Source organism: Populus nigra, chromosome 15 (genome assembly GCF_951802175.1).
Source record: "Populus nigra chromosome 15, ddPopNigr1.1, whole genome shotgun sequence".
Classification (NCBI taxonomy): domain Eukaryota; kingdom Viridiplantae; phylum Streptophyta; class Magnoliopsida; order Malpighiales; family Salicaceae; genus Populus; species Populus nigra.
Window position 1 is genome coordinate 7,734,182 of NC_084866.1, and position 12,059 is coordinate 7,746,240.

The 12,059-nt window shown below is 35.8% G+C and overlaps 1 pseudogene; it reads right to left on the reverse strand.

The window, feature by feature from the left end:
• Positions 1 to 431: 431 nt before the first annotated feature.
• Positions 432 to 793, reverse strand: LOC133674428 (uncharacterized; annotated as a pseudogene).
• Between the last annotated feature and the right edge of the window lie 11,266 nt (positions 794 to 12,059).

Here is a 12,059-nt window from a genome sequence, read left to right on the forward strand (position 1 = left end):
CATTCAAATACTTTCCGTATAGTTAGAATGGTTTTCTGTTTGAAGATATATTAAAATATTTTTTTTTATATTTTTTATATTATCACATCAAAAACATTAAAAAAACATTAATTTAATATTTTTTTCAAATTAAATGTATTTTTAAAACGCACACAAACATTATTGTAGACATAAAAATAATTGGGTTGTGATCACAATTATTTTTTATTTGTCAACCTATTAATCTTGCTTTAAACATACAACAAATACCATAAATAAATGCATCAATTTAAAAATCATATATATATATATATATAAAGGCAATCAAGAACAGCAATTAATACAATCAAGCAGAAGCACATATATAGCATGAATTTAAGGAAGCACACCACGCTTGGATCTCTCTATTGTGCATGTATATATACATGCCCGCTCGAACATGCAAATAATAACTAGTTAGCTCGAGGGACATCACCCCAACCTCCTTGCCAAACAAGATGATTTTTCTCTTTGCTTCAATCCTGAACTGTGACCCGAGGCGATGGTCATCCTCACGAAGAAGAACAGCCCTGTCACCAACTCTCAGTCCATAGTCGGCAACAAATTGAAGCCAGCCTATAAACAGCACTACTGGCTTGTCGTAATCTCCATTTCTCTTCCTGCAACGAATCACCCGAAGCTTGCCGCTGCTGTCTTTGACTTTCAAATCAACAAAAAATTCCCCTGCGAAATGAAGATAATGTAAAGAACGAGATGGGAATGAGAACTGAAATTGGATATCAGTATATTTTAGCTCTTTGTTAAACACCTCCATTTTGATTTCTTTGGGACGTGAAAAGAGAGAGAGACAGAGAGAGTATATATATATATATATATACGAGTATACTTAAGAATAGTCCAAACATCAGTCTAAGCTTGCTTATTGGAAGCTGTCGAAAATAATATAGTAATCTATATAGAATACAAACTAAAGTTGAATAAACAAATTAAATATAATAAAATGTTGTACGAAAAAATTGAAAAATAAATAAATAAATAAAATTATAAAAAAATATCAATATTCTTCGCCTTTCTATATTGGGTGATGGGGGTTCCTTGCAAAGGATTGAATATTAGCCTTCACAAAGATTTGTGAAAAGATGGGGTCGTTGCTAGACGTCTCAATATAATATTCTTCGCCTTTCCATAGAAAAATATATTAATATGACATTGTAATAGAAATTGGGTTTCTAGTGAAGCGAATTAAAAGCACCCATCAAATATTGGATTAAAAAGCACCAAATATAATATACTGTAAGGATGCTGTAATAGAATTAAATTGGGTTTCCAGTGAGTTAGCAACGAGGGTTCTACCCAAGGAGAGAGGCATCTGTCAGGAGGTGGAATCAGAAAATGATCCCCGCAAACCCCACAATGAAGGGGAGAGGCATCTTCACTATTAATCATCATATGTGTTCTGTTACTGATTTTAGTGCTTGACAAATAAACTTTCCCAAATATAAACTTTCAAAATGTTTACATGACAAACACTGGTACCACATAACCTTTCATTTAATTTGTTTTTATTAAATTTATTTTTTATTTTTTTGAATGTTTATTTTTGAATTCAATTTTAATTCTTATTCTTTTAATTGATATAAAATAACACATGTAATTGTAATTCTATACAAGTGTCTTATATTAGATAAAGAGGCATATTGTATCCTAGTATAAGCTAAAATTCTTCTTTATTAATTCCCTTAGGCTAATATATAACTCTAATTAGTTTTATCCTACTGAGAATTCTCAATCCAAATTGGATTCAAACTTCTGGTCATTCACTTGAATCCAAACTTAAGTAATTCATCATTTTTTTGTGATCATAACTCCTAGTTGACTAGCCAACACTTACTATTATCTTAGGTAGATTAGGATTCTTCCAGCTTAGTTGATTTTATTGTTCATCATTGATTTAATTTTTTTTCTTTATTTAAATATGAATAATTACTTTTCTTATTTTATTGATATATAGATGTTTATTTTTGATATAAACAAAAAAAAACTCCTAACTTTATATAGATCTACCAACATGATTAGTCACTTCGATGTTGTTTAGCTAACTAGATGATTTAACCTATTTGACTCTTAGAATGTGTACCACTAATGAGAGATTGATCTTGTTATCATCATTAGTAGTACATAATCTATAAAATCCAAAACTAGGGTTGCATTTTTAATAGGTAGTTGTCACACTGGACCTTTATCTTTAAGTAGTCTAAAATTATAGAGGTAGATACATTGATCATATTACTCTTGTATGGACACAATCATTTTGGTTCAAAATTATATAATTCGCCTTGAACTCAAAAATAAGTCATCTTTTAAGAGAGAAAAAACTTTATATTCTTTCTATTGGTCAAACTTGAATATTCTCTACAAATAAATACATTTACATACATAGCCTTAATTATAAGACTTATATCTCCTACCTAAACTAACTTAGGCATTAGTGAGTTCCTTACTCTTTTATAAGACTTGTTTTTATGGTTGTTCTAATTATTCAAACTCAATCCCTTATATCTTCCAACCATCCGAGCCTTGGGAAGACTATAATTTTCCAGAGGTATTAAGCAACCTAATTAGATAGTGAGCACATTTATCAACAATGTGCTCAGTTTCTTTCGGTTCTAGAATTGAAAGACAAGCTACATGTTATGCCTTTCAATATGAGCTTACATATGGATGTTAGGAAACTAATTAAGTCCTAAACCAACTCGAACATCGACTCCTACTAGAGTCGGCTTAAGGTGAATGTGGCTTGAGCAAGATTATGAATAGAGTTTTTTAAAATATTTAAAACATTTTTTATTATTTTTTATGATGTCTAGCAAATGGGGTCCTAGTTGAGATAATAGAATGTGTTAGGTTGTGCCTTAGCCAACCTTCCTATTTATATATATGCGGCAGAACATTACAGAAGCTGTAGAGATTACAACATTGGAATAATCCTATATTAATTTCCTATTCTGATATATACATGCTATATATTCTATAATATGCCCCCTCAAGCTGAGGGTGGGGGATCAACCCGAAGCTTGAACCGAAAAGCAGTAAATGATGCAATAGGAAGCGGTTTAGTGAAGACATCGACAAGTTGATCCCGAGAGGGAACAAAACAAATCTAAATCTCTTTCTTGGCAACGCAATCACGGACAAAGTGATAATCCACTTCAACATGCTTAGTACGAGCATGAAAGATAGGATTGGCTGAGAGATAGGTAGCACCAAGATTATCACACCAAATAGTAGGAGCAGAGACTGAGGGAACCTGCAAATCTGTTAACAAGTATTGAAGCCAAATGACTTCAGCGGTACCATCAGCAAGGGCTTTATACTCAGCCTCAGTAGAGGAGCGAGCAGCCGTGCGTTGCTTGCTAGATTTCCAAGAAATTAGCGTCTGACCAAAAAAGACAAGATAGCCACCCGTTGACTTGTGATCATCAATACTACCAGCCCAATTTGCATATGTAAAGCCATGTAGAGCAAAAGAGGAGCCTCGAGTGATATGAAAACCATAAGATGAGAATCTATAGAATACGCTTAACAACAGCCTAATGAGAATCTATAGGAGCATGCATAAACTGATAGACTCTGTTAACAGCAAAACATATATCTGGGATGAGTAAAGGTAAGATATTGAAGAGTGCCCATGATTTGATGAAATCGTGTAGGATCAGAGAATGAGTGATTCGGTAATAAAGTGACTTTCGAAAGGGAGACTGGAGTATCAACGAGTTTGCAGGAAGTCATACTAACTCGGGTGAGGATGTCAAGAATATATTTATGTCGACGCAACATTAAACCCATACCGGTAGACTGAATTTGAATACCCAGAAAGTAGTGAACAACACCTAAGTCATGAAGCTTGAACTCAGAGCTGAGTAACTGTATAAGGTGATAAAGCATAGCAGAGTTGCTACTCGTAAGCAGAATATCATCAACATACACCAGAAGATAAAAGATATTAGTACCATCAGATAATATAAATAGGGAGGTGTCAACCTTGGAAGCTCGGAAACTGATGGAGAGCAAAAAATCACTTAGACGAGTGTACCATGCTCTCGGTGCCTGTTTCAAACCATACAATGATTTGTGTAATCTGCACACATGAGATGGAAAAGAAGAGTCAACGAAACCTGAAGGCTGTTTCATGTAGATCTCTTCAGTAAGAACACCATTGAGGAAGGCATTATGAATATCAAGCTAATGAATCTTCCAATTTCACGAAACCGCAATAAAGAAAACCAATCGGATAGTGGCCTGCTTAATAATTGGATTGAAGGTTTCAGAATAATCAGTACCTTTCTGCTGGGTAAAACCTCTAGCAACAAGGCGCGCTTTATAGCGCTTAATACTACCATCAACACGACGTTTGATCTGATATACCCATCTACTGCTAACAATGTTCATCGAAGGATGAAATGGAACCAAAGACCAAGTGCGATTTGTGCGCAAAGTGGCGATCTCATCACACATAGCATTATGCCAAACCGCATACCGGTCAACATCAAAAAATGCAAAAGGCTCAGAAGAGGGAGAATGCAGTACTCGTGTGGAGGTAGAGGTGGCGGCAGCAGAAGCAACCAGATTTGCTGTCTTCGGCTGCCGCGGTCTGAGAGTCATAGGATGTCTGCTGCGTGCCGGTGGAGACGCAGGGGAAGATGGTGGTAATGAGGAGACCTATGACAGCTGATAAGAAGATAAATCAACCATAAGTTGTAGACCTGTGGGAGATGATGATGAAGAAGCAACCTCAATCACAGGACTGTCAGTAGAGGAGGGGCTGTAGGCAAAGATTGAATCTGCAGGAATACTGGCCAGGGTGGGCGAAGTGGAGGAGGGACTAGAGAGCGCCCCAAGACCATGAGGAGATGAGACCAATTGATTAACTGAACCTACATCATAAGGGTTAGATATACAAGCATGAGATGATGGCCAAGGGATGGTTGGGGGCTGTGGCCGGGTGGTTATTTGGAGTGGCAGAGCTGAGTGTTGTGGGCTGTTTGGGTGGCTGGTGGAGGTGGGTGGTTAACAAAATTGGGAGGGTGACATTAGCGGGTGGGGTGTGGTGGAGACCTTTGCAATCTGTTCAGAATTATCAAATGGAAACACATGTTCATGGAAACAGACATGACGAGAAATATAAATACGGTGAGATGCAATATCAAAACATCGATAACCAAGATGCGAGGAACTATATAAAAAAAACACATGGAGAGGAACGAAAATCCAATTTATGATTATTATATGGACGCAGAAAAGGAAAACAAAGACACCCAAAAGTACTAAAAAAATGATAATCAGGAGACCGTTGAAATAAACAATCAAACGGAGAGCGATGGGCAAGAAAAGGAGTAAGCATGTGATTTATAAGATAAACAGAGGTTTCAAAAGCATAATTCCAAAATCAAAAAGGTGCTTTGCATTGCCCTAAAAGAGTAAGAACTGTTTCCACAATATGCCTATGACGACGCTCTACGGTGCCATTTTGTTCATGAGTGTGGGGACAAATTAGACGATGATGAATACCAATGGTCTGAAAAAATATAGATAATTTTCGGTATTCATCGCCCCAATCAGTTTGAACAGATTTTATTTTTACTTAAAATTGACGTTCAACGAGAGTCTGAAATTGATGAAACACAGAGTACACATTAGACTTGGCAATGAGAGGATAATACCATACATATTTAGTATAGGCATCAACAAAGATAACAAAATAACGATAGTCATCTGAAGAAAAGAGAGGAGCAAGGCCCCATACATCACTAAAAATTAATTCAAACGGAGCAGAAGTTTTGTGATCCGTAGGTCCTAAAAACAAACGCGATGATTTTTCTAAAGGACAACTTTGACATTGAAAATTAAGATGTTTGTTGTTACAAATGATCTTATTTTTCAAGATTAACAATTGAAAAATACATGAAATAGGATGACCTAGTCGACGATGCCATAAATCGATAGAGGCAGAAGTGCATGAAGACCAATAGGCTTGAGGAACTAACGTGACGGAAGACCTGGTCAGGGCATAGAGACCATCTTTACTCTGACATGAGAGAAGGACTTCATGGGTGTTGAGATCCTTGACATAAAACACACGAGGGTGAAATTCAAAATAAGCATGTTCTCAAGATAAAATTTCTGAACAGAGAGCAGAGGTTTTGTGATTGCAGGAACATGAAGAACATTAGATAAGGTGAAAGAACGATGTGGTGTATATATTTTTGTATGACCAACATGAGATATAGGGAGGCCCTTACCATCACCAACATGCAAATTATCATTACCAAGATATAGTTCTGAAGTAGTCAAGGTGGCAAGATCAGGTGTGATGTGTTGATTGGCACAGGTATCCGAAAACCAATCAACAGAACCGGTTGAGGAGAGATTGCACTGCACCAGATTGGCAGTAGGCTGTATGGCTGAAATTCTGACACAATTGGCAGCGTGGATTCTGCCCTCTATTGCGTTGCCAAGAGCCCTGCTATGAACCCTGCCGACTGTCACCGAAGGAGGAGTTTTGGAAGCTGCGGTGATTAGGTATGGAGCCAGCAAACCGGTTGCCTCTGCTGCTGGACTGATTGGGACGCCAACCACCATTGAAGCGGCCCCTGCTACGGCCAGAATTGCCAAAGGTCTGGCGCTGCGCAACAAGGGCAGATGATGGAGTGCTGCTGGGTGTGGGCAGCAGAGGAGCATGTATGGTAGCTGAAGATTTGTGAAGAAATTCATACGTGAGGAGATGACTATGAAGATCTGCATATGATAAAGGTTCCGCCTTGGTAATAAAACTTGTAACTAAGTCTTTAAACTCTCCCCGAAGACCACGAAACACATATAAATTGAAATCTTTAAGCGAAACTGGCCGGCTAGCAGCGACCAATTCATCAAATAAGGCCTTAGCTTTTTGCATAAATTGAGTTACTAATTCATCACCCTGTCGAAGATCCTGAAGAGAGCCGTGAAGTTGCATAATACGAGAGTTGGAGGTGGAAGCAAGAGCGCGCTCAAGAGGGCGCCAAACTGAATAAGAGCTTTGACAGCCAACAACAAGATGCAAAACTTCCATAGATAGGGAGGAAAGAAGAGCACTCAGAATGAGTTGGTCCTGTTGTTTCCAGTGAAGAAAGAACGGATTTACCTGAAGAGAGATACCATCTCCGGCAAGAACATTTGAAGGTGGACATGTGTTGGAGCCATCAACAAAACAAAAAACTCCTTGGCCTAGGAGATACGGCAGCATCTGCATACACCAATATAAATAATTGGTGTTTGTTAATTTGAGGGAGATGACTTAATGAGTGTGAGAAAGGGAGATAATGCTTGCGGCAGCAGAGACAGCAGCTGCATCAGACGTGGGCTACAAGAGGAGGTGTTCACCAGCCATGGCAGAGGAGAAGCCAGGTGGTGAGGCAGCAGAGGAGAGCAGAGGAGGCACTGTAGGAGAGGAGGGCTGCACTGCTGGAGAAAAAGGCTGGACTGCTGGTGCTGCAGTAGAGGAAGATGTATGTGGCGGCGGTTCCATTGAAGAAGGGAGGTTGTGAGAGAAGTAGGTTAATTAATTTTTAGGGTTTGCGGCTCTGATACCAAGTTGAGAATAATAGAATATGTTAGGTTATGCCTTAGCCAACCTTCCTATTTATATATATGCAGCAGAACACTACAGTAATTGTAGGGATTACAACATTAGAATAATCTTATATTAATTTTATATTCTGATATATGCATGCTATACATTCTATAATAGTCCTGAATCTTTATTTTCTACTTGAAGTCTTTTGTTAAGTGAAAACCTTCTTTATTTTATAAAGTATAATTGACAACTATATCTTAATTATTCTTGAAACATTTTGTTAAGTGAGTGCCTTGAACCATTGTCTAAATGGTCATTGGACCACCTACACTAGGAGAGGCTTGTCCATCATCAGTTTCAATGTATGCTGCACACAGTGCAGCTAATGTATTCCAGTATAGGTTATATATCAATATAGATAGAATTGTATCTCTTACTTGAGGTATAATATTACAGGAGTACTTACCATATGAGTTGTGTACTTAAAACTGATATATAGCAGCATACACATAAGGCGGTAGGGTTTCTTCTCATTCTTTCATTAGTTTCAACTAATATATAGCCGTTAACATTTTATCGTGGTTGATTGTTTTAAAAACAACGATCATATCCTTCCAAGTTCATCTGTAAGGTTGAAAAAATCCTAGTTGAAGCTAATTAATGTAGTGATATTGAAGAGAATATTCACAATAAAAAAAGGGCCCCCTTCTAAAAGCTTTCACAAACAGAGAATAAAGAGCGCGGCGTTGAATAAGGTTTTCTCATTTATTTTATTATGAGCAGAATATTCAAGATGTCTGGTTGAAAATGGTGATTAGGATCCCTAAGTATAGAGCCCTGGCCTACAAGCAAGCAACGGCGCGAGCCTCTGTCTGCCTGGCGTTCAACACTTTCGCCACAGCATTGTAAATTGAGAAAGCTAAACGTCAGATCGAGCATTGTAATCGTTCTTCGTTCAGACGGCATAAGTAGCAGTGTATTTGCTTAGCAATGAAATCTCAGTCTCAACGTCAGTATTGAACATGTTCCAGTTGCTGTCCCAAGCGAAGGAAGGAAGCCTAAACTCCAACGTGTCACATGCTTTTTATTGCTTCTGTTCATAATCTGACCCATCCAACTCAGCTGCCCACTCAGTCCAGCGTCGGCCCGCCGCAATCAGATATTGTTTGGAACATTCTCTTCTCATGATAAACAAAGCAGATTTTGCTAGAATACTTGTCGGTTATCTCTCAAGGAGATCATGTAAGAAGACGTGGCAGGCTGTCAAAGGTACAGAATCGAATGAACGAGCACACGTATATACACTCAAGTTAATGGACGGGCGGATGGACAAAAGGGTGGCATATATATATATATATATATATATATATATATTGGATGTGAATCTTCCTTGTTGCTTTTGAATTATTGCGAAGAAGGAATCAAATACGAGGAACAAAAGAATTTGGCAATGGATGTGCATTATAAGGAACCGATTCCTGATGCAAAATCTCACATGTTTGCCCATCCTTTCCTTTTTACTGAACCATGTGCGCCTGGACTACATAAAACCTACACGAGTAAGGTTTTTTTTGCAAGTTGGATATATGAGGTCATGTATGCATGTCACTGCTAGAAAATTAGTGATTATAAAAGAAAACATATTGAATTTTTTTCCACAGTATATTACAATGATATTTATTAACCGAATTTTTCTATCACTAAATCTATTAGCAAACATTGATGACAATACGTTACCGGTATATATCGAGAGAATATAATAAGAATAAAAATAAAGCTAAATAGTACAATAAAACTACATAAAACCTACACGAGTAAGGTCTTTTGCAAGTTGTCTGAACATAATGAATACTTTATATATTCTTACCAATTTAATATGTTAGAAGGAGAAAGTATATCGTGATCAGATGAATATAGGCTTCGCATGTTTATAGTCAATATAAAGAATAATAAAATAGAGATAGTTAAGGTTCTTAAATTAAAAAGCGTCAACTATAGATGTTTTTTATGGAAACAACACAAGAAAATTTAGGATATTTATGATAAGAAAATAATAAACAAGACCATCAATAAATTAGTAAATAATGCAATGAGAATTACAAAATTAAAAAATAAATGAATATAATTGAAAAATATAAAGATATATAAAGCGCATATCTTGAGAGACAAATTATATGTATTGGAATATAAATGAAATTGTTCCTATATTTATCAATAAACAATAAACTTAATTGCCAATTAAAAACTCGTAGATAATATATAGCTTTTACTATTTTTTTTTTAAAGAACAAATTAAAGTACCATAGAGTGTATCCAAGACGCACGAAACCGTGATTTTTTGCCTTGTTGCCACACCTTTCCAAGTTAATTTGGATTCGACGGTTGCCAGTAGGTATTTATGATGGGAATAATTGAATTTGAATTGTATTTTCTTGTTTGATCCTTGTTGTTTCTCGGAGAGTTGAATTTGTTTTCTAACAACGAAAGTCTTGCAATTCAACCTTAGAAGAATTTTACTCACGTGCAAGCACTACACCTCTTGCTAATCCCACAACTTAATTTGAAGTATATTAATTAGTGAAAAAACCAAATAGATTATCTTTTAAAAACAGAACAAATGTACAAGGAAGATGAGTTCATTGTAAATTGCATTTCCTTTTCCATTAATTAGAAGCAAGGATTTCGAAAAATGTTCTGATGCTGTTTGTTTTTGAGGTAGCTTTTATAGTTGTAGTTTAAAAAAAATACGGTTAGGTGTGGTTAGTTGGATTTAGATATGTGTTTGGTAAAAATTTATGGTTGAGGTTTATATCTAATAAGAAACATGTCACTACTAAAAAATATAGTAATTAGCAACTAACTACTCCATTACAAATAATACTAAAATCCGTCGCTAAAGAATCAGCAACGACAAATATCAGATGCAGATTTGTCGTTGCTGATTTTTTAGCAACGGATAATCCGATGCTAACAAACCAGCAACGGATTTTCCATTGCATATATTAGCAATGGAAAATCCGTTGCTGGTTGATGAATTATTTACAATCAGCAACGGAGAATTTGTTGCTGATTATATTATTTTTATTAAATTAATTTTTTTATTTATTAAAATGACTTTTAATTTGTTTAATTAATTATTTATGGATATTTTAAAAGTTGTATAATATATATAACCAACATAAATTAATATTAAAAATAATTGTATAACTAATAAAAAATGAAATAAAAATAATATTTATATTATAAAAATTTAGTTAAACTTGCATTAATACAAATAAGTCGAAATACAATGAAAAGAAACAACAAAAGATACAATCATAGTGCTGGTTGCGAAGATGAACCATGATATTGTGGATCGACACTAGATGGATCAGGATATAGTGGTCGAGGTGTAGGTCGATAAATTGGTTAAGATGTGAGACCCATAGGTGTCATTATCTGGGAAGCCATAGGTGGCGGCATTGATGGGGTCAAAGGTGGTGGTATACCTTGATCAACATTTGATGCCCCACCATGGTATCCAAGATTGTTCACAAGATATTCTTTCATGGAATCCATCTACCATTTCATTTCAAGAATGAAATCATCTTTTTTCTTTATGTCCTCTTCTTTATTCTTTATGTCCTTTTGCAATGCTCGATACGATGAACTGGGATATGATGACTCCACTGAGTAGGAATGTGATGAAGAACTTGTACTAACTATAGATTTTGGCATATGAGATGCACCATATACCCTACCCTTTGTAACTCCTCCTGAAGCCACACACCAAGCTTCTCTATCAAATAAAGGATGATTTTCCCGATTAGTTCCATACTTTGAAATCATCTCCATTTTATAATTTTCCTACAAATAAAATACATAAAATAATAAATTCATTTGAATGTTAAATAATACTTAAGTTATATAAATAAATAATCAAATAAAAATACATACAACCACTTTTTTAGACTTGTTGTCGACGAAGCTACCAGACTGCTTAGTACTTTGATGCAAAGCTGAAAAGATATAATCCCATGGAGGTTCTTTTTCACTAGCTTTCTCTTGCTTTCAAGATTAATAAATATTATAAAAGATAAATATAAAAATTTTTAATTCATTATCTTAAGCATAAAAAAAATAATCCTTACCATGTTAGCTCGATATGATGCAAATGACACTGTTCCTCTAGAATAAGTGCTTTTTTTGCCATCTGTTTTGGTTAATCGATTCCTCCTAGCAGATTCAGACCTCCTTTGAAATTCAGGGGTGGACCAAACATCTTTGATCATTTGATTCCAGTCGTCATTATTTATCCAAGCAGGATCTTTATCAAGGCAATCTATAATATTTGTAGTGTTTTCTTTTGACATGGCTTTCTTGCGAGCTCGTGTCAATTGTTGATTCAAAGCTATCCTAGCCTTATCTTCCCAAATATTACGAACAATCGACTCATCTTCCTCAGGAAAGGAATATTTTTTCTACCAAA